Source organism: Vipera ursinii (genome assembly GCF_947247035.1).
Source record: "Vipera ursinii genome assembly, chromosome: 2".
NCBI lineage: Eukaryota > Metazoa > Chordata > Lepidosauria > Squamata > Viperidae > Vipera > Vipera ursinii.
The window spans coordinates 30,771,861-30,796,315 of record NC_139513.1 but is presented as its reverse complement, the minus strand read 5'-3'; the positions used below and the strand labels follow the sequence as shown (position 1 = coordinate 30,796,315).

At 40.8% G+C, this 24,455-nt stretch overlaps 1 protein-coding gene across 1 annotated transcript in view; it reads left to right on the top strand.

Moving 5' to 3' along the window:
* Positions 1-16,849: 16,849 nt before the first annotated feature.
* FHIT (fragile histidine triad diadenosine triphosphatase) overlaps positions 16,850-24,455 on the top strand; it is a 985,611-nt gene continuing 978,005 nt past the window's right edge. Inside the window, exon 1 of the mRNA XM_083356103.1 lies at positions 16,850-16,944. The gene's annotated coding sequence lies outside the window, so the exon portion shown is untranslated. The remainder of the gene's footprint in view (positions 16,945-24,455) is intronic.

Below are 24,455 nucleotides of genomic sequence, written 5' to 3'. Positions count from 1 at the left end.
GCAGGAGTGGGACAGATCTGAGGGTCTCTGGCAGAAGGAGGGTCTCTGGGCCAGGGCCAAGGCAGTGGGGGCTGTTTCCTCACTGTTTCCGGGATGGCTTCGCGGGCCACATGAAACCACTTCGCGGGCCAGGTTTGACATATCTGTTCTAAGGAAGCATACTGGTACCACACAATATATCCAGAATTGTTGAGAGACTTTCAAATGGATTTGCAACTGAACTGTAATTATTGCAAAGAATGGCAAATAAAAATAAAATAAAAAAGGAAACAGTTCCAAAATGGGGCAGAGGGGGGAAGACTTCAATTTTTTTTGCTTAAAATGCAAACTCTTTCTCCACTTTTAGTCAAAAATTCTTCCAACAAGTTGAGAAGAACTTTTTTCCCCTTAGGTTTTCAGTTTGAGACCTCTGAGAAAAATAGGAAAGATTTTTAATCAGTCCTGGTATTTTTGTATCTCATAACATATACTTTAAACTATATATTGCCATCCTATATAACTGTTATATGCATTGTAGTTAATTTTGAACCAAAAACTGCATCATAAAATTTAGAAAAACATACTTATAGATTTGTTTAGGTAAGGACTGAACAAAATTGTAAAGTTGCTCTGCTGCTCAAGTTTCTACTAATTATATCCCCAATATATATTTTATTTTAATTCATAATTTTTCCAAGGATATTTCATAAATCTGTCACTTTCAAATCTTTTTTTCTCCTCTCTTCCATTTTCCTAGCTGTAGTGTAGTACCTCATTTTTCAGGATTGTCTGTCTATCCACCTTTCTCTGTCTATCTATCTGTTTTCCATCTCAGTTGTGGTACTTTTAGAGACATAAAAACTATATACGTATTGTAAACTATTTCCCAAATTAAGAAAAGGAACTTGGGAGGCCAATAATTTATTTTGTTTTTTGCTTATTACCCTAAACCAGGGGTAGGCAACCTTGGCTCTTTTATGACTCATGGACTTTGTTAAGGAATTGTTGTGCTGAGGTCTCCTTGTGCTACCAAGGAGTTGCACAGACAAGGAAGAGTACTGAGAGCAGTAAGAGTCACACAGTAACCACAAGAGACACTGAGTTGTGAAAACAGAAAGTATTTTACTTTTGAGGTGGTGTAAAAACAAAAATGCATGGTCAAAAATACACAGTCCAGGTCATACACAATAGTAACAGTCCAAGGAGTATTCCAAATACAAAGTCTTCTTACCAGTCCAGAGGTCAAAAACACAGTTGTTCAGGTTTATCACAGTAGTAAACCAACAGTACAGCAAAACAGTAATAGTAGAGAGAGCAGTGAATTCAGAGAGAGAGAAGCTATGTTCCTAGCTCCCTCTTATGGCCATGAGAACACCCATGCTGAGGGGAAAGGGAGAAGTTTCCAAGCAGAGACATGCTGGCTCAGGAATTCTGGGAGTTGAAGTCCACGTGTCATAAAAGAGCCAAATTGCCTGCCTCTGGCCTAAACCTCACAGATATTCAGAGAATATCAAGAAAAAGTCTGCCAAGGTTTTCCATTTTCCTTAGCACACTCAATTGAAGAGTGGCAACTCAACCTTCTTTGCTCTCCTCTCTTTTGTCTGTCATGGGGATGAATACACTGGGGGCTGAGGACCATTGCTGTAGTGAACACTTGTACTTTGGGGTGGGGATATGAATAATCATCCATATGCACATATCCATTTTGATACTCTTTCAAACTTCTGTGGCTAGAGAACCTCTCCATGTGAAAGAAAATAAGAAGAGGAAGATCATCCTTCTGGAGATAAGATTGGCCTCCATTTTGGTACTCTTTTGAAAGATCCCAAAGAAATGTTGTCAGTGAGCCTGGAGACCCGAGAGTGATGCAGAGCCCAACAAGTGGTTTGTCTGATTGTCCTCAGCAAGGGTTTGGAGGTTCAGAGGGTTTTGCTTTTGCGATTTTATTTCTATAAGCTGCCCAGTGTCACTGTGAATGAGTTAGGAGGCCATATACATTTTCTTAATAAAATAATCAATAAAGAGGATGAGACTAGCAGATTGGTTGAGCAGGGCTAGAAACACTAAGCAGGTTTACCAGTGAATCGGGCCATAATAGCTGTCTAGAGTCTTTTGACTGTGGAAGGGTATGATGTTGGTTAATTAATAAATAAATATTACAGAGGAAGCGTGCTTTTTGTTATAACTGCTTTTGCTTTAAATGCTTTCAAAACTATTTTCCCAGCAGTATCACGTTCAGCACAATAGTCTCTGCATACTTATGAACACTTACCTAGAGTAAGAATGCATAAAGTGATGTTAGCTGGCTCCAGATTTCTATCAATAGCTCTTGCTGTGCAATTGAGCAATTTGTGTGTGAGTGAATTGTGTGCATATATGTAGGGCTTTTTTGTCATAGAACACACGGAACGGCGTTCTGCCACCTTTTTTTGAACGGAAGAACCGGTTTCTTCTAAGCTGCCAGTGTGAGTACAGGTATGTTTGTAGAGCAACTCTGTGGACCCCCTAGAAAAGGCCTCTGGAGCCCAGATTGGGCCACAGGGGGGCTGCAAAATTGCTCCACAGCCATAGATATGAGCTCTGGAGACCTTTTTCAGGCCTCCGGAGCCCGGATCGGGCAGCTTGGGGGGCCCCACAAAATCACTCCGTGGCCATGGATCCAGGTTCCAGAGGCTTTGAAAAGGCCTCTGGAGCCTGGATTGGGTGACTGGGGGGGCATAAAATCACTCAGTGGCCATAGATCTGTGCTTCAGAGGTCTTTCCCAGACCTCCAGAGCCCAGATTGGGCTGCAGGGCGCCCCCACAAAATTGCTCTGCGGCCATAGATCCAGGTGGCAGAGTTCTTTTCCAGGCCTCCGGAGCATGGATCGGGCCGCAGGGGGCTGTGGACACATCCCCTGGCTTCAGATCGGAGTGGCAGCAGGAACCGCGGCAGAGAGGAAACAGACTTTTTACAGGTCTGCACCTCGGAAGCTCCCTAAAGTGGTTTCTTCTCTCCTCCCCCGGCTCCATAAAGGGCTTTCGACTAGAGCCGGAGCTATGCATGAGTTCCGGCACCTTTAAAAAAAAAAGCACTGTGTATATGTATGTGATGGAGGAAGAATTAATAGTGCAAGGGGGTGTCTTATGTTGCTGATTTAAGAGAAAATATTAATTTGAACTTTTTACCCAAGAAAGTCTTTTTTTTAAATTATTTTTTCTTCTTTGGCCAACATGCCATGCACACAAATGCAGGCACACAAAAATCCTCATGCAGTATGTGAGATTAAAAAATCTGCAAGATTGTTTTTAGTGAAAACTGGGAATTTTCATTGAGAAGGGACACAGTGTACGTAAAGCTTTGATTGACGTTTATAACCTTTTATTCTATATAGTGTTCCTGCTTGTCTCAAATTCATGGATCTCTTAATTTCAGATAAATACTTCTGTAGAATCATGGCCTTAATTTCCTGAAATTTTAAACATTTTCCCTATCTTGAAATAAATGGAGCTTAAACAACTTGTTTGTGTGTGTGTGTGTGTGTGTGTGTGTGTGTATCTTTCAATCTTATAGAGATTGAAATGAATTATCCATGTGGGGTGATTATTAGCAGACCATTTATTTTGCATTTCTTTTGGTTTGACAACTTTGATTTCAGTTTTTATTCCTTTGTTGAGTTTACAGGTACTCCTCCACTTACAACTACTTATTTAGTGACCATGACACCACTGGATGACATCGCCAGGGCTCACTGCCTTGGAAGAGTGAGGAAAATTCTCAGGGATGACTCACACCCTGGACGGTATCTCTTTACTCTCCTACCATCGGGTAGGAGATATAGGAGTATAGCCAGCCATACCAACAGGCTGAAGAACAGCTTTTATCCATGGACTGTTAGGCTTTTGAATGGGAAATAATTTTATAAACTTTATGCATAATTGACTTGCGAGGCCGGTGCATTGTGCAATTAGCTCACATGGTGTAATAAGATGGAGGGTTTGTGTCACTGTAAGTTGGGGGTGGGGGCACGAAGGGAGGCTCAGCCAATCTCAATGTATACATGGTTGTACTTTGACAATAAAGGTTCATTCATTCAAGGTTACAACGGCAGTGAAAAAAGTTACTTATAGTTTTCACTTACGACAGTTGTAGCATCCCCATGATCGTGTGATCCAAACTTGGGGGAAGCCAGGTTTGCTTAGTAACTGCATGATTCATAAACTGTGGCAAAAAGGTCATAAAATGGGTCACAACTCACTTAACAATTGTTTTTCTTGGCAATGGAAATTTTGGGCTCAATTATAGTAATAAGTCAAGGACTACCTGTATATCCCCCAACTTTCCTTCCAGAGTTCAAGGCAATTGAAATGACAATCTCCTTTCATTTTACCACCCTAACAGCCATCGCGGGCCATAGATTGGGCTGAAAAAGAGTGTCCAGTTCAAAGTTATTCTGTCATAGCCAACACTCTTTAACCTCTCTGTCACATTGTAAGGAACAATTATCAGATTGCACGTACCACTGCTTGAAAACCTTTTATTTATTGATATCCATTCCTCTAAATGTTATTTGTTGTTTTCCCAAGGGGAAACTAACTACCAGGACACTTTTAAATATTCTGAGGCTCCCTAAAGCCTGTGCCAGGATATAAATTGAATAAATAAAGTTCAGGGCTGCAGAGCCAGAAAAAGTTATAACAATTAGGTCGAAGTTTTAAGCGCTCTTCTCTGGGAATAAAGCTTGATGGAACACAGTGGGGACTTACTTTACAATGAATATGCATAGTGCTATGCTATGGGTATATCTTTAATTTGACACTTAAGCCAACAATAACAACAAAAAGGAAATAAAACAGCACAAACAATCACAGTCTTACCAATCGAGTTTAATAGCTTTTCAAATAGCATCCTGAAATGTAATGCTACTAATAAGCATTGATGAGCTCATCCAGACCTCATATATATATATATAAATACACACACACACACACACACACACACATTACAACAAGAACCTCAGGCATCAACAGCAAAAAAAATGATTGCAAATGGGCTCCACCATGTCTGCCTGGTCCTCCTAATGAATGGCATTATCTGTGCTTAAGTCTGGTTTATGAAAGGAAAGTGATGGCAAGTGATGTTAGGAGACTGGGAATGGCAGTCAAGATGATCAAAGAGCCCCCTGCGAACAGAGAGTAAATAGATGTCTACTTAATCAACTGTCTCACTTGACTAAGGCATTCTGAGGACTTTCCTTAACTGAAATGACCCCAGTGAGGTTTGTGCTAGCTGAATCAAATGCTATTTTAAAATTGAACAGGGATAGACATACTTTTGGTGACCAACAACAGGCACATAACACTTTTCAGGGGATTATGGGCTATAGCAGGGGTCTTCAGACTTGATCCTTTTATGACTTGTGGACTTCAGCTCCCAGAATTCCTCAGCCAGGCATACTGGCTGAGCAATTCTGGGAGTTGAAGTCCACAAGTCATAAAAGGGCCAAGTCTGAAGACCCCTGTGCTATAGTGACAGAGTAATAAAGCCATGCAGCCATGTTCATTGCCCACATGTAACTAATCTGGGCCAGGAATCTCTTGAGTTCCTCACTGCATTTTATTTATACTTCAGCTACAGCTCCTTAAACACATTCAGACAGCCTGAGCGCTAACCATATCAGTTTGTTAGGTAAGCTATCCCCCGTTAATATTTCCCACAATATATAGGGAATCCTCAACTTACAAGCACTTGCTTAATGACCGTTCAGTTACTGTAAAAAGTGACTATGACACGTGATCATGTCATGTGATCAAACTTTGCTTGCCTGGCGATCAGCAGGTTTATGATGGCTGCAGAATCCTGGGGTTCTGGGATTGTCGTCTACAATGTTCCTAGGGAGCTTGCGACAAGCAAAATCAATGGGGAAAGTAAGATGCACTTAACAACCACGTTTCAATTAGCTGTAGTGATCGCTTAACAACCATGGCAAAAAAGGGTCATAAAACGGGGCCCTTAACCACTGCCTTGGAAATTTGGGGCTCCATTGTGATAGTATGTCAAGGACTACCTAAACCAGCTACATACCAAGTAAATATACTATTATAATAATTAAACTTCCAAGAACCCCTAAATTTTTTTTAGGCCTGGTTGCTAACATGATGAGCATTTCGGCTGAAATGAAGGCTCAAAGAACGCCATTGTAAATCCTTTTGTAAGACTCAGACTTCACATTTCATGTGCTATTTTAAAATGGTGGGAAATCACACTGCTTTTTTTTGGTTTGTGGTTGGAAGGGGCTTTGTGAGCTGCAAAATAAAAAGAAAGAAAAAGAAAGAAAAAGGCTACATGCAGCCACAGGCCTCAGGTTGCCTCCAATATCAGTCTGTAGCTATGGGGGTTTGTATTCAATTGTCCACTTTCCCCAGCCATGACCCAATTATAATGTTTTCAATTAACTTTGTTAGAGCCATTGTGAGAAGACAGGGAAAATGGAGTGCAACTTTGACCTGGTGGTAAGATGGGATAGAGATAGAACCATTCATAGCTAAACAAATCTCTCCTTTGAAATGGTGAAGTACCTGAAAAGATGCTTACAAATTCTATAGCCATTTTAACCAATTTGAAGAACCGCATTCTCTTATGAACACAGGTGGGTGATTTCTTCTTCTGTAGATGATCAGAAGAACCAACTGCTGGTTGGGGGCTGACAAAAAGTAGCAATTGTAAAAAAAGTCAATTTTTTCCAATTGAGATATTCCAAAGTCACATTTTCTCAACTTGGTGTCCTCTAAATGGGTGGATTTGTTACTTTGGAAAAATTTCCACTCTTCTCATGGTTCTTCCTACCAAGGAGGGTCCACCTGCTCTCCTAGATTGCAGGAACATCCATAAAGGTGGTGAAACAAGGTCAAAAGGCTGGTTCTGACCACACTATCGAAGCCCCAACGCTCCTTTTAATGTGTGGCAATGTTTCAATCAGATGATCAGTGTCTTCTTGACTTTTTTTGAGTTCCCTCTGTTGACACCCAGTTTGGGCAAGAGCACCTCAGAATAGGTATTTCTCAGAGTAAAAAAAAGAGTAAATTAGTTCTTTTCAGAGTCATTTGACCATTTTCTTTACTATAATCTCCTTCCAGCATCTATTTCAAATTGCAAATGTAACCTGCACAAAATTTGTGGAAGGATTTATGTGGTACTTTAATCATTACAATAAACCGGTTCTCATTTGGCCTATTACATGATAGCATATTCCAGGTGCAATATACTCATAATAACACAGTTGTCAGGGTTCTAGTTAAGGATCTCAAAGAAGTAAATACACCAGAGTCATTTAGATTTCTAATGTATAACTTTATTAGGTACCACATACCCGCCCTGAAGAGTTGAAAACCAGCTCTGGCAATATGGTGGGAAAAAGATAATTTAAAGAGTAAAACTTTCCCTCCCCTCTCTGACAGTTTAGAGGATCATATTGTCCAATTATTCTTCAGACAGTTGTTATGCTGTTTGCCACAACATTTCTTCGGTGACCTTGGTTCACCTGTGCAGTCCAAACCTTTCCCTCCCCCCTTGCAGCTGTAGGCAAGCTAGAAGCAGCATGGCAGTCCTAACGCAAGCAATCTTCATTGCTTGACAACAGTATGATTCTGACATGTGAAAATAGGGTGCTGGATGTTCAGGCTTACTTTGAAAGCCTGTTGTGAGTCAATTCTGTGAGCGTTCTCTGCAGAAGTTCAAGGACTGTGTGGAAGAAGTTGGTTAATTTTACAGACTCAGCAACTTCTCACTTAAGTTTCCATCCCCGACTCAATGGAATGGCCGAGAGAAAATGGATTCATGATCTGACTATCCATCTGCCCTGCAACAGAAAATACAGATCAGATTACAGCTCATTATTTCATATTGTTTCAGATAAGGGAGGACAAACCCTCTGCACAATTGTTTAGCTTCTGTCATCGCTATTGTGCGATGGTGATTAGATTCACTGCATCTTGACAAAAGTCGCTTGAGGTTCTTCACATCACATCCTGGCCCCTCAGTACAAAGCCCTAGTTAGCTGGTCTTATGTAGCTTTTGTCTAATTACAATATTTTCTGATTTCTAAGGAAGTTAAATGAGCTCAATTGTCTGGCAAGGACAAGAGCTATAAGGCAGTTACACAGTTTTCGACAAAAAGATTTACTTTCCTTTGTTTTAGCTCTTTAATGGCAGACCTTTCCTCTCTGCATTTGGTACTTTGGTTGTGATGTTCATCTCTCACTGTGGTTTCCTAAATTTGATTCATGGCAACAGTTTGAACAAATTAGAAGTAAATTGTTCTGTTTCAGCCGTCTCTCGTTTCCCTTTTACCTCAAGAGAATTAAAGAAAGAGAATGTCTGCTTTCACATACTGTACCGAGCCAGTGGGGTAACTAAATAGGTGAATCATAACACTGAAAGAGCTCAGAGACCAGAACAGGCCTTGTTCTGCGTTCTGTGCCATACTGGATGCATTTGAGAAACTCACAAGCCTACATGAATGTCACTTGTACTGTCATTTCCACAAAACAAGATTTAAACATGCTGCCAATGATTCAGGAGCTGGCTATCAAATTAGTAGTTTCCGATAGCTTGTCCCTCTATTAATTTGTCCAGTCCTCTTTTAAAACCACACCAATTGGTTGCCATTACAGCTATAGGCATTGTACGACATTTGCAATCACTTTCCTATGGCCAAACATAATAATTCCTAGCCAGGATAGTCATCACTACATCACTAGAGTACCAGATTGGAAAATAAGTTAGAAAAGCAAGGAAGAATCTCTCTTCATTCTCTCTCTCTCCCTCCCTGTGTGTGCGTGTGTGTGTTTAGGAGGGAGAGGGGCAGGGAGGGAGGGAGGGAGAGGAAGAGGAAGAGGGAGAGGGAGAGAGAGAGAGAATTGTATCTTCCTTTAGTTTAAGAGAGAATATTTTATAAGAAAACAAATATCTCTTGTTCCACACAAATTAGGATTTTGTTTCTTTGTACTTCCATGACTTATGACTATCACTTTGATACCTATCTCCTATTTATATATACCTATCTCCTATTTATATAAAAGCCTTGCCTTCTAGCTATAAAAGAGAGAAAGAACCTGTGGCTCAGGAAGTTAAAACAACTGCCTAATATATAATCAGCCCAGGTTCGAATCTCAGATAAAGGGTATGACTTACTGATGAGAACATAAAGAGTTCGAAATGATCATCTCAGCCTCCCAAAATTCTTTATTAGCAATTTGAATAATTTGCATATATATATATATATATATATATATATATATATATATATATATATATATATGTTTCAAATGTTAACTCTTTAGATTACCTTGCTAGGCCCCAAACATGGGGCAAATCTAAAGGTAATCTAAAGAGTTAACATTTGAAACATATCTTCCCTTGCAGAAAAAAAGCTAACAGAGCGAGAGAGACCTTGTGGCTTAGAGGCAAATAACACTGCCTCATATATGCAATCAGCCCATGGTTCGAATCTCAGAAGGGTATGGCTGGCTGATGACGACTAATGAGTCAGAAATGCATTTCAGTTTCCCTTTAATTCTTTGTTAGTAATTTACACAAATATAGGAATTGTCCGGTGTGACTACTGCCTGTTCGATAGCCTTCAAGATAGGCTGAAAACAGGAAATAAAGATTTGCCCCATGTTTGGGGCCTAGCAAGGTAATCTAAAGAGTTAACATTTGAAACATATCTTCCCTTGCAGAAAAAAAGCTAACAGAGCGAGAGAGACCTTGTGGCTTAGAGGCAAATAACACTGCCTCATATATGCAATCAGCCCATGGTTCGAATCTCAGAAGGGTATGGCTGGCTGATGACGACTAATGAGTCAGAAATGCATTTCAGTTTCCCTTTAATTCTTTGTTAGTAATTTACACAAATATAGGAATTGTCCGGTGTGACTACTGCCTGTTCGATAGCCTTCAAGATAGGCTGAAAACAGGAAATAAAGATTTGCCCCATGTTTGGGGCCTAGCAAGGTAATCTAAAGAGTTAACATTTGAAACATATCTTCCCTTGCAGAAAAAAAGCTAACAGAGCGAGAGAGACCTTGTGGCTTAGAGGCAAATAACACTGCCTCATATATGCAATCAGCCCATGGTTCGAATCTCAGAAGGGTATGGCTGGCTGATGACGACTAATGAGTCAGAAATGCATTTCAGTTTCCCTTTAATTCTTTGTTAGTAATTTACACAAATATAGGAATTGTCCGGTGTGACTACTGCCTGTTCGATAGCCTTCAAGATAGGCTGAAAACAGGAAATAAAGATTTGCCCCATGTTTGGGGCCTAGCAAGGTAATCTAAAGAGTTAACATTTGAAACATATCTTCCCTTGCAGAAAAAAAGCTAACAGAGCGAGAGAGACCTTGTGGCTTAGAGGCAAATAACACTGCCTCATATATGCAATCAGCCCATGGTTCGAATCTCAGAAGGGTATGGCTGGCTGATGACGACTAATGAGTCAGAAATGCATTTCAGTTTCCCTTTAATTCTTTGTTAGTAATTTACACATATATATATATATATATATATATATAGAGAGAGAGAGAGAGAGAGAGAGAGAGAGAGAGAGCGCCTTGGTGGAGCAGTGGGCTAATGCCTCCTTAAGTAACACCAGCTGCCTGCAATTAGTGCAGGTTCGCATCCCACCAGGCTCAAGGTTGACTCAGCCTTCCATCCGTTCCAGGTGTTCTATGAGAAAAAAAGCCCTGATTGTTATACTTTGACAGGACAAGCCCTCTTACCAGATTACAAAGTAGAATATAGATCTTAAAATCTAACAGAAATACCTGAAAAAATGAACCTCAGGAGTTCTAAAATTGTACATAGGTGACAGTTCAATGAATTTCAGTTGTAAAAAATTTACCCCTTCTTTCTGAACTGGATGAGTCCATTATGCAAATTTCCACTGCATTGACCATCAGTACTTTATATCAAAAACTCTCAGTAGATATTATGAAAGCAGGGACTATCTATCCATGTGGATGTATGTTAACTGTATGTTAAGAGCCTTGGTGGAGCAGTGGGCTAATGCCTCCTTAAGTAACACCAGCTGCCTGCAATTAGTGCAGGTTCGAGTCCCACCAGGCTCAAGGTTGACTCAGCCTTCCATCCTTCCGAGGTAGGTAAAATGAGGACCCAGATTGTTGGGGGCAATTAAGCTGACTTTGTAATAATGCCGCTTGGGGGGTGTATGAAAGCCCTAATAAGCAGGCATATACATAGAATGAAGGCTACTGCTAAGCTTGTAATCCGCCCTGAGTCTTCGGAGAAGGGCGGGATATAAATGGAATTAAAATAAAATAAATAAATATATACACAAACATATATATTATTTCCATATATGTCTAGCCTACTTCTCTATATTTTTTTCCACCATGACATTTTTTAAAAATGTATGCAGTTATGTATTTCTATGCTTTATTTCTCTACACTTTATTCTGGCATCTTCCGTGTTTTACTCGAGCATTGCTTCTCTATATATATTTCTAGGCTTCCTTTATATAAATTTTCCAGGTTTTATGGGTATTTTTTTTAGTTTGACAGTTTTTTAATTATCACCACCTCTGTTAATGATGAGGTGCTTAGCCACCCTTTGATAGCCTGACCCTCTGGGAAGCTATCAAGGGCTGGTTTTGATGACTATTTACTAGCTCCTGAATCATAGGCAGCATGGGATGTCTCCCCTCCCGGCTGTAATTCCGTTTTCTCAGGCTGAGCTACCCTTCAGCCTGTTTGTTGTCCTTGTTATGCAGAGGCTTTTTAGGGTTCTTTCTGTGACTTTCTGGAACACAGTGGCTCAGTGGGTTAGGACGCTGAGCTTGTCGATCAGAAGATCGGCAGTTTGGTGGGTCGAATCCCAAGTGCCGCATAACAGAGTGAGCGCCTGTTACTCGTCCCAGCTTCTGCCAACCTAGCACTTTGAAAGCACGTAAAAATGCAAGTAGAAAAATAGGGACCACTACGGTGGGAAGGTAACAGCACTCCGTGTGCTTTTGGCATCTAGTCATGCTGGCCACATGACCACGGAGACGTCCTCGGACAAGCGCTGGCTCTTTGGCTTGAAACGGAGATGAGCACCGCCCCCTAGAGTTGGAAACGACTAGCACGTGTGTGCGGGGGAACCTTTACCTTTACCTGTGACTTCATCTTGAGACTCTTATTCAGGGAAAGGACATTCCAGTGCTTGCTGTCACTTTTGTCCTGCTGCCATTCATCCTTTTCTCTATAGCTGCTCCTTCTGACTGGTTCCAGAGTCTTCCTGGACTTCAAGCTCCATCCAGAAATGCTAATCTCAGCTGCCTCTTTGCCACTGCTTCTACCATTTGCCCTTTTTTTTAAAAAAATGGTGGAGTCTTCAGTTTCCAGTTGGACTAAAGCAGGGGTGTCCACCCTTGGCACCTTTAAGACCTGTGGACTTCAACTCCCAGATTGGCTGGCTGGGGAATTCTGGGAGCTGAAGTCCACAGGTCTTAAAGGTGCCAAGGGTGGATTTCCTTGGACTGAAAACTTGAAGAGGAAAAAAAAGGATTTCTGGGAAACCCTGCAAGGCTTTTTCTTCCACATCTGATACCAAATGTCCAAACGGATTTCAAGCATTTCGTGTACCAACAGTTATTTTTCCAAAAAAGTGAATCTTAAGACCACTTTTATAAATAACAGGATGGCAAAATAGATTTCTGGACAAAAATATAGATTTACAAATAGATACGTAAATTAATTGTAGTCATACTTTGGCTAAACTGTACCTTAAACTTGACTTTTTCATTGTCTGTGGAGATTCTCAGTCATCCAGGTCATAGCTATCCCAAAGATGCTTTTTCACGAGGCAACTGGACTTTCTTGTTTTTCTATGAAGACCTTTCGCTTCTCATCCAAGAAGCTTCTTCAGCTCTGACTGGATGGTGGGGAATGGTCACCATCCAGTCGGAGCTGAAGAACCTTCTTGGATGAGAAGCAAAACGTCTTCAAAGAAAAACAAAATGTCCAGTTGCCTCGTGAAAAAGCATCTTTGGGATGACTTTTTAACAACAACAACAACAACAACAACAACAACAACAATAATAATAATAATAATAATAATGTTGGAAGGTACCTTGGGAGGTCATCTAGTCCAACCCCCTGCTCAGGCAGGAAACCCTATACCATTTCAGACAAATGGCTGTCCAGTCTCTTCTTAAAAACTTCCAGTGTTGGAGCATTCACAGCTTCTGGAGGCAGGTTGTTCCACTGGTTAATTGTTCTAACTGTCAGGAAATTTCTCCTTAGTTCTAGTTTGCTTCTCTCCTTGATTAGTTTCCATCCGTTGCTTCTTGTCCTGCCTTCAGGTTCTTTGGAGAATATCTTGACTGCCTCCTCTTTGTGGCAGCCCCTGAGATATTGGAACACTGCTTCATTGCTTAATACTTGTTATGAAGTTGTGTGCATGTGAGCGTGCGCCTTCAAGTCAGTTTTTGACTTTTGGCAAGTAGTACCTGCAGTTTTCTTGGCAAGTTTTTCAGAAGTGGTTTGCTCCGGACTTCGACATAGGGCTGAGAGAGTGGGAGTAGCGCAAGGCCGCTCTGCTGATTTTGGGCCCAAGGTGGGACTGGAATTCACGGTCTTTCAGTTTCTAGACAGATGCTTTAACCACTACATCAAATTGTCTGTCTGCTAGGAAATTACTCATATTTAATGTTTGGACCATTGTTTCTGCCCTCACTTAACAATGGTCTCACTTAGCAACAGAAATGTTGGGCTCAATTATGATTGTAAGCCGAGGACTATCTGTAAATTGTCAAGAGACTTTTGTCCCCATGCAATGAGAATCTCCTATCCTAGTGTCCAGAATGAACCAATGGATATTAGAGTTGAACAACCAGTAACTACCAAAATTATGAATATCTTTTAACATTCTTAAGGGCCTTCTTCACTTTTTTTTTCCAGTTGTTCTCTTTTTGTATTCCATAAACACTACCTCCAGCCATGAGAGAGCTTCATTTCACACCCTACAGAAGTGCTACCAGGAGAGCCATTAACATTACTGCACTAAATGAATTAATGGACTGATGACGAAGGCCTAAGGCAAAAGACTTGCAGAAAGCTGCATCCATGGCAGCTTTCATATTCTCTGGTTTCACTTCAGTTTTTACTTTGGACCTTGAGACAGTAATAACAGACAGCTGAAGGGTTGATATATTGTTTGATTTGGGGAGGGGGGGAATTCACAACAACAGATAGACATGTGCAAATGGATACAAATTTCTTTCTGTTTCATAATCTACATCAGTAGAGAAACATTCCAGTCTATGGTTATGTTTTTAAAAAAAAACTGTGAAAAATCTGCATCTGTTTTCATTCACAACTTTCCCTAACATATGGAGCTTTTGAACACAACTTCCCCTTTAGTACATAACTGTTAATGTAAATTCCTCAAGCAATTTCCATAATGCCATTCTTGATTGGGCAAATGTTCACACTATAGACTTTTTATATCTGAATTTCCCTAATGTAATCTTTTATTGTTTTAATATGACTGTGTCTTTTGGTACCAAAGTTTCAAAGCATTCATTATCTTTTAAATAGACAGGTTTTTTTTTAAAAAAAGACATGGCTTTTTAATGTGCATTTTTAACAAGGAATATATTCTAATGGAACTTAATGCTGCTGTCTGTTGGGGTGAAGATCTTGGCTGATCTTACAACCAATTTTACCGGAAAATCTACATTTATATTTTACATTCATCTTACTAGGTAACTAGTTAAAACTGAATGAAAATAGGATTTATTAAACACAGAAATCATAAAACTAGTGAGAATTTTTACAGCTATGAGTAATACAATCATCATTTGTGATAAGACTTAAATATAGGAGTCCTATAAGGGCCCATAATAAGAACCAGCACTTCTCAGACTTGTGAAAACTGTTTTGTAAAAATTGCACAAAACATTTCAGGCTCAAGGCTGGGAAGAAATACTGAAGCGTTAGTTAAGGTTTCTTTTTCTTAAGGAAATAATAATAATAATAATAATAATAATAATAATAATAATAATAATAATAATAATAAGTTGGAAGGGACCTTGGAGGTCATCTGGTCCAACCCCCAGCTCAGGCAGGAAACCCTATACCATTTCAGGCAAATGGCTGTCCAGTCTCTTCTTAAAAACCTCCAGTGTTGGAGCATTCACCACCTCTGGAGGCAGGTTGTTCCACTGGTTAATTGTTCTAACTGTCAGGAAGTTTCTCCTTAGTTCTAGGTTGCTTCTCTCCTTGACTAGTTTCCATCCGTTGCTTCTTGTCCTGCTTTCAGGTGCTTTGGAGAATAGCTTGACTCCCTCTTCTTTGTGGTGGCCCCTGAGATATTGGAACACTGCTATCATGTTACCCCTCACCCTTCTCTTCATTAAACTACACATACCCAGTTCCAGCAACCGTTCCCTATATGTTTTAGCCTCCAGCCCCCTAATCATCTTTGTTGCTCTTCTCTGTACCCTTTCTAGAGTCTCGAATTGTTAGGATTTAAACACTGAGTCTTACATTTGAGACAGAGAGAGAGAGAGAGAGAGAGAGAGAGAGAGAGAGAGAGAGAGAGAGAGAGAGAGAGAGAGAGAGAGAGAGAGAGATGCATACATGTCAACATCTGGCTATTATGAACAAGTCTCCAGATTCAGATCAGTTACATGAAAGACCTAAAGATGCTTAGAATCCTTTTTCCTTCCCACAACAAAGGATATTTTGAAGTTTCTGTTATTAGCAACTTCCTGAACACGGATATGCTTTTCTTAAAGAAGATTTATGAGCTATATTCAACTGAACTCTGAGGGCTGACATAAGGTCCTAAAAGCATATGAGTTTCAAACGCTATCCAGATTTCAATTAGCAATAATCGCATCTCAGATAAACCTCATTGGCTTTAACATTGGCATCTGCAGTTTAAAGATTTCAGCCACTGGGTTTTATTAAGAGATCAACATATATTCTTGCAGAGAACATTGTGCTTAGTGGACTGTGTTGTAACTCAGTTAGTTTTTTTTGTTTTCCAAATAGACTTGCTGTGGTCATAAATGTTCTTTGGTTGTCCTCTTAGGCGTATTTGAAAGATAAAAACACAGCTATCTCTCTAAAAACAAGGGACCTTTTGTGCAAAACCAACTTTCAGAAATATACTGGATTTGCCTTGTCTTAAAACCAATGTTATATTCTAAGAACTTCTCAAAAAGCCAAGCCAACTTAACAGAGGGGTATTTTACATTTGACCTGACCTACGACTGAAATAGGAGTGAAAGGTTAAAAAAATGGATGAAGTTTGTTTTCTCACTGTCAAACAAATGCACGTGGGAATGGATGTTACACAGCCCCCAGTGCTTTATGCATAAACACAGAAGATTAGATTAGTTAATCTAATCTAAGACGTTAATCTAAGACGTTAAAAATGAAATTTTGTTGCTAGTTCTCAAAAGTGTACACATACATAACACACATTTAAACACGCTAAGCCCGTATGTATAGAAATCATTATAGCGACACCCCTTATAGCGTCCGATCCTTTGGAGAGAGAGAGAGAGAAAAAAAGCCTATGACTCGAAGCCGAAGTCAAACAAAACCCAAGCATTGCATTGAGGGCCCAGGTAAGCCGAGAACAAACCCTGTTAATTCAGAAACGAAACCTTGTGAATGTTGTTGTGGGGTGACTCCCATAGAAAGCGCGGAGCTGCTGCGTTCGGCGGAGCACCGGCCTTTTGGGCAGCGCTGCAGAACGACTTTGCCTCTTTGATCCGTCCTTGCAGCTGCAGCGAGAACACTTAAGACAAACTTTTTCTTGGGTTACGTCAGAAGCTCTTTTTTTTTCTTGCTAGTTATAACACGGGCTTCCGGTTACCCTCTAGTCAAGCTAGCCAAAGCTGTTAACCGCCCCTCCCGGCTTTCCTGGACTTGGCCATCAGCCCAGGAGCTAAAAGCACACAGTAAAAGGTAGGCTCGATCAAATGCACTCAGACGTTTCTCCCGGCATGACCGGGCTGTTGCTTTCTCCCCGGTTTATTCGGCCCGTTTAGCAAATGGTTTCCCGTCCAGTTGCTTCAGAAACTGGGGCCGTGTCGGGAAAGCAACGCAAGCGGCAGCTTGCTCGAGGACAGAGCGAGGCACTTTTGGAACGCCCCGGAAACTCTTGTGAGGGTTTTTCAAAGGACCAAAAGGCGGCGGGAGAAGCCAGAACGCGAGGTGGGCGGAGCCGAAACCTAAACGGGTGGGGCGATCTGTGTCTTTGTTGTTGTTAGTTGCGAAGTCGTGTCCGACCCATCGCGACCCTATGGACAATGTTCCTCCAGGCTTTCCTGTCCTCTACCATCTTCTGGAGTCCATTTAAGCTCACGCCTACTGCTTCAGTAACTCCATCCAGCCACCTCATTCTCTGTCGTTCCCTTCTTCTATTGCCCTCAATCTTTCCCAGCATTAGGCTCTTTTCCAGTGAGTCCTTCCTTCTCATTAGGTGGCCAAAGTATTTGAGTTTTAGCTTCAGGATCTGGCCTTCTAAAGAGCAGTCAGGGTTGATCTCCTCTAGGAGTGACCGGTTTGATCGCCTTGCAGTCCAAGGGACTCGCAGGAGTCTTCTCCAGCACCACAGTTCAAAGGCCTCAATTCTCTGGCGCTCAGCCTTTCTTATGGTCCAGCTTTCAGTGCCATACATTGCAACTGGGAAGACCATAGCCTTGACTATACGCACTTTTGTTGACAGGGTGATGTCTCTGCTTTTTAGTGTGCTGTCTAGATTTGCCATGGCTTTCCTCCCCAGGAGCAAGCGTCTTTTAATTTCTTGGCTACAGTCCCCATCTGCAGTGATCTTGGAGCCCAGGAAAATAAAATCTGTCACTACTGTGTCTTTGCTCCCTTCCTAGAAAGCAAGTTATTCTATTTTAAGGGTTCTCCTGCGGAGGTGCAATTCTTTTTCTTTCCCCTATACCAGGCAGGGGCATCTGCAGTGTCAAAAAAAAAAAGGCAAGAAAGTCCGGAATGGTATAGAATCTCCTGCCACGGGGAGGGGGTTGTTCTAGATCAGGGGTAGGCAACCTTTGCTCTTTTATGACTCGTGGACTTCAACTCCCAGAAGTCCAGAAGGCTCAGGAATTCTGGGAGTTGAAGTCCACGAGTCATAAAAGAGCCAAGGTTGCCTACCCCTGTTCTAGATAGAACCCTATTGTTCTATCCCCAACCCTGCAAGCAAAGAGCCACTCTTTTTCACCCGCATTGTGTGTCTGACGGGGCTTTGATTGCAGAGAAGATTCTGCTGTTTTGATTTTCTGAAATGCCCTGCCCCCCCCCTTCCTCCCTCGGATCTTTCTGGGGATCTATTTCTCAACATAAGATTGTTTTATGCCTTGGGTCTACTGATTCCTAGAGAGAAGGACCAGTGCGACTGGCCTTCTTTAAGAAAGCCCGTTTCCTGATGTCTACCTGACTGTCCACGTTGAACTGCACTTTCATTTTGCTGATTAAATTTGAAAAGACTTTTTTAAAAAATAGAAGTTACATGAAAAAAAATCTGGACTTTAAGCAAAGAAAAGCACCACATGCCATTCAAACCTTTTTTTTTTTAATCACACAATCAACCTACTACTGGACAAGAATAGTATTTCAGGTAGAAGAAATTCTTCTGGGCTAACAGTCATGCCAAATCGTCTCTCCACGAGATAGGATGGTGGTTTCTAACCAAACCTTTTAGTTCCTAAGATAGGGGTTCAGAGCATTTTCAGCGTACACATTTTGCATGTCCTGACATATTTTTCTCCCTCCTGTTCTCGTCTGACTGAATGATTGATGTAAATATTTTCTGACATATTGTTACATTTGTCTTGTGGTGAGAGCCCTTTAAAAGGAATGGGGCAATACAGTTTTTCAGGTGTTTTTCCTTTGGAGAGACCAGACAGCATCCTATCTTGGCAAGTAACTTTTGAATTAAAAGATGTGAATGTGTCACACTGTTGCTTTGCTCATTTCTGTTCTTTGTTTTGCATACTGATTCCGAAAGCATCTGCTGAAATTTCTTTGTTGTTTGGAGGGGCAAGCCCTGTATATATGTTTGTAATTTTGGCATATGAAGAAAACCCAAAAATCAAATTCAGCAAAATGCAAATTAAAAGCCACAAATGGTACTTAGCATAAAATTAAAGAGGTTTAGGGTCTTGGCTGTTTTTTTTTCCTTTGTGTATTTTTTTTAGAAGTGGTGACACACTCCTTTGTCACAGAATAGAATAGTAGTGAGTTGGAAGGGGCCTTGGAAGTCTTCTAGTCCAGCCATCTGCTCAAGCAGGAGAACCTATACCAGGGGTAGGCAACCTCGGGTCTTTTATGACTCATGGACTTCAACTCCCAGAATTCCTGAGCCAGCATAGCCACAGAAGTTTGAAAGAGTATCAAAATGGATACGTGCATATGGATGATTTATCTATATCCCCACCCCAAAGTACAAGTGTTCACTACAGCAATGGTCCTCAGCCCCCAGTGTATTCATCCCCATGACAGACAAAAGAGAGGAGAGCAAAGAAGGTTGAGTTGCCACTCTTCAATTGAGTGTGCTAAGGCAAATGGAATACCTTGGCAGATTTTTTCTTGATATTCTCTGAATATCTGTGAGGTTTTGGCCAGAGGCAGGCAATTTGGCTCTTTTATGACACGTGGACTTCAACTCCCAGAATTCCTGAGCCAGGATGGCTCTGCTTGAAAACCTCTCCCTTTCCCCTCAGCATGGCTGGCTCAGGAATTCTGGGAGTTGAAGTCCATGAGTCATAAAAGAGCCGAGGTTGCTTACCCCTGACCTATACCTATACATAGAGATATGTTCTTGAAAGCCTTTACATAGAAAAATCTAGAAAGAGGCCTTTGCAAAGCTACCCCTGATGAAATTGAACTTTATAGAGTCTCATGTTAAGCTGACCCCATTCAAAAAGATATGGGACAGATAATGTAGCTGTGTTGTTCTTAAATGATTCCATCGAAATAAGTGCATCCTGCCTTGGTAAATGGCAGGACTAGAGAGCCAGCCATTACGGAAAACATAGTGTAGGGCAGTGCTTCACAAACTTTATAATTGCTGTGAATTGGAGACGAGGTTCAAGTTATTCTGAAAATTAAATTTATTCATGTATGCAATTGATATCTCACGTTTCCATTTTTTTAAACAAACCCAGGGCAAGCATACAATTCAATTAAGATTAGAATGAAATTTTATGTATAAAGGTAAAGGTTCCCCCGCACATGCGTGCTAGTCATTTCCGACTCTAGGGGCCGGTGCTCATCTCCGTTTCAAGCCGAAGAGCCAGCGCTTGTCCGAGGACGTCTCCGTGGTCATGTGGCCGGCATGACTAGACGCCAAAGGCGCATGGAACGCTGTTACCTTCCCACCGTAGTGGTCCCTATTTTTCTACTTGCATTTTTACATGCTTTCGAACTGCTAGGTTGGCAGAAGCTGGGATGAGTAACAGGCGCTCACTCTGTTACGCAGCACTCGGGATTCGACCCGCCAAACTGCCGACCTTCCGATCGACAAGCTCAGCGTCCTAACCCACTGAGCCACTGCGTCCCTATACGTGGCTTAAAATTCTCCCACAAGATAAAGAACTTGTGACCACAGATTACATTTTCCTCATGAGAGCCCAGTGGACTTCTGCAACAACATGGGATCACGGCACAAATATATCATGAGAAAATGACCAAATCCTGATTTGTAGTTTTTTAAAATTGTGTTTACAAGTATCTCAGGGTGGTAAAAGTATCCAACATACAAACAAGTGAACTTGCTCCAGAGAATTGTTGCTATGGGGAAAAATAGGAGAGAGTACAGGTAATCCTCTTCTTACGACCACAACTGAGCCCAAAATTTGCATTCTAAGCAAGGTAGTTATTAAGTGAATTTTACAATCTTCTTTGCCACAGTTGATAAATGAATAAATGTATCACTGCAGTTGTTGAGTTAGTAACACGGCTGTTAAATGAATGACTTTGCTTGTCAAAAAAGAATAAAAAAAAAAGCTCCAAAAGGGGAATCACATGACCCCAGGACAATGCAACCATTGTAAATACATGCCGAGTGTCCGAATTTTGATCCCGTGAGCATGGAGATCCTGCAGCGGTTGTAGGTGGGAAAAGTCACTTTTTTCAGCGCCATTGTAACTTTGAATGATCATTAAGCAAATGGCTGTAAGTCGAGGACTACCTGTACAATGCATGCTACTTGGGGACAGACTGTAGTTTAACCAATCACGTTTTTGTTTTAATAATAATAATAAAAAAGCAGGACTTGCTGCATTCCTTCCCTCCCGGAGAAGCTCAGGAATGTATCTCCTATGTTTTCCAATATTACTAAACACCCTCCCACCATTTTCCTCTTTTGTCTTCTCTGCTGCATCCTGCATTAATGAATCCCTCGGTGGAAAAGTGAAGTAGACTATGGCTGCAGGGAAGGAATGGACGGAGAGACAGACTGATTAGTGGCTAGCCTTTAGGAGGCAAATCTTCAACACAATTATGTGTAGCATGCAGACTAGACTAATGAAGCTATGTCTCACCGATCACTCTGGTGCCAGTTCTCTTTCCCTGAATCATAATGGGGCTGGACAAGGAACCTGAAGAAGCCTGCAACTTGTAGGCCGTATTAGGGGGCGAGGATGTTCTTCTGCATTAAATCACAATCCCTGGTGCTTTAAATGATAGTCGCTGTGCCATAATCTAAAACAAATTGCTTTTCACAAGGAGCCAGGTAAGCTTTCGCATCGCAATGCCAGAGAGACCGGTGGATTTTTATCTTACTGGAAATTCAAGCCACCTCGACAGCCTTGCCTTTGAACTCATCTCTTTGTCGGGAAGAGAATTAGCCTCTTCTCTGGGGCTTTTGGCCCTGTGTTTACACTTAGTGTTTAAATTTAAGGAAACAAATGTTCTCTGAGGGGTTGGATGCTTCTCCCTGTATGTACGAGCGTGATGGTTTTCTCTTTGATCTTTCTGACTCTTAAAAAAAATTCTACTGCAGAATTTTCTGTCTGCCCTTAGCAAAAAGAAAAAGAAAGAAAAATAACAGGGGAGGGGAATTTTTAATCTGTATACTCAAGCATATGCATCAGGAAAAAAGTAACTGAATACTTCAGCTTAATTTGAAATATCACAAGGGAAACGAATAAAAAATCCCAACCAACCAATCAACACTTCAGCAATTCAAAACTACACTCTCCCACTCCATTCCCCCCCCCCTGGGCCTTACCACTGGAGGGATGTAAGAGGCTAACTGTATATCGAAAATTTCTGCCTCTGTGAATACAGCTCCAAATAAATATACATGAAATATCGTTGGCATGTTAGACCGAAGGCAGTCAGGAATCCATGGCAGGTCTTATCAGGGGAAAAATAAGCAAAGCTAAAATGTAACTCCCATTTGCTGGGAACAAGAACCCAGATAAAAGGAATAGGAGAAAATATGGGGAAAAAAATCTCTGAATGAGATGGGCGATTAAGAAATATGGAAATATAAACTAATAAAAAAGAGGAAGATTTGGAATGATGTTGCCTGAGTTCACAGTTTCCTCCACTTTAGATTTAAAATGTCAGATACTGGGTCTTTAAGTCAATCCTTAGATATCTTTCCCTCCAATCCTAGTCTCTCCAATCCAAGTTGCTTATTTTCTTTGTCAACAAGGCTGCAGCTTGTTGGCAAGTTAAACTAATGCCACAGTTTAAGATAATTTTTACTATCACTTTTTCTGTGTACATACTGGCACACATTAAAAATGAACATCTAAGGCCCACTCTAAAGAAAATATGTGTGTATGTACTGTATGTGTGTATATAGGTGTATATGTGCATATGTGTATGTATACACACACACATACACTTACATATACGTGTGCTGTATATATACATTTAGGGAATAGGTGATCCTGATATAATGCAATTTTCTTTACAGTTTTATAAAAAGGGAAATCAGCCCTATGTAAAACGCCCTTTTGATTTTGTTCTGATGAATTTAACACCCTACAGTTTCCATGGTGTAAAAAACAGTTCATTTGGCTGTGGTTAATGCCAAGAATGGTTTATGGCTTAACACACTATGCAAAATCAGCCAATTCTGGTTTATTCAATAAACTGATTAAGCAAACCATGGTTTAGCAGGGTATGCAAGTATAATCTATGCTTATGTATGTTTCCGAGATTAAAAAAAACACAGGGAAAAATATTGTTCAAACATCCAATCACGGACTAGTATCAGGACTTAACTAAGTCAATACACAATCAGAATTTCAATGGGTTTGCTCGTCTTTATTCTCTCAGCTGCTAGTTAACTTTTTCTGGTCTTCTTCAGTGATCAGTTTCCTTATATTTCCAGCTGCTCTAATATTTCACAGGGGAAAAAAAAGAATTGTTCAGTATATTGGAAATCAATATTAACATCAGAACAAGTAGGGTAAAATAATTCCATGCCAAATGCTTGAGTTAGCTTGTCATTCATCTTTTGTTCTTTCTGTGAAGGTGGAGCCAGACATTTCCTTGAGATCATTAAAGCAGACCCAGGTCAATTCTTCTGCTACCCATTAAGTTACCTATATTATATCCCCATTCACTCAGGAAAAGGCAGCTGCTTGAAGTTTAAGCATTTATAAGTCCCTCTCCAGTATCAATTTAGACTAGCTTGAAACCAAAAATATATAGCCTCAATCATCAAATAAAATCAATGTGCAATTACGTAAAATTAACTAAAGGCAGTGTCACAGCAGGTAATATACTCAAAACTAAAAAGTACCAAATGCAGTATAGACAAGAAAAAAATATGGATTAAGATTCTAATTTTTTTCTTTAATGGAGTAAACATAGTTTGTAATACATGGGCGTGAATGCCATAGGTATACGCATTCTCAGGAACGTGAATATCCTACAGAAGAAGAAAGAAAGCAAAAAAAAAAAAAAGATATGAAAATAGGCCTTCCTCCTGCTTTAATCATCGTTTGGCCCAAAAGTCTCCAAACAACATCTGGCTGGTAAAATAACAGAGTGTCACATATTAATATGAAGGAGATTGTCCTTATCTGTTTAACAGGTCAAGATTATAGTCAGGAGAGATTTTGCCCAGTTTTGTTTTTGATGTGACAGATGGAATTGGATTTGGAGCAGAAATGCTGGCAACAGTAGCTCACCCTATTATTTCCAGATCAATTACTGTTACCTCTTTAGAGTCAACCTGGGTTCCATGCATGCTAAATTCTGGGATTTGAAGTCCATGCATGCTGGCTAGGGAATTCTGGGAGATGAATTTTACCCTTCTTCAAGTTGTCGAGACTGAAACCACTGCCCCTCCAGTTGCTGCTCCTTCAGGCTTTGGGATGAGGTCACCATGATGAGCAAATGGAAGGAACAGGAATCTTGGGGGGGGGGCTGCAACAGCCTCACGTGGACAAGCTAGAAGTCTGCACAACCTAATTTACCAGGTGCAGCTCGAGGGGGAA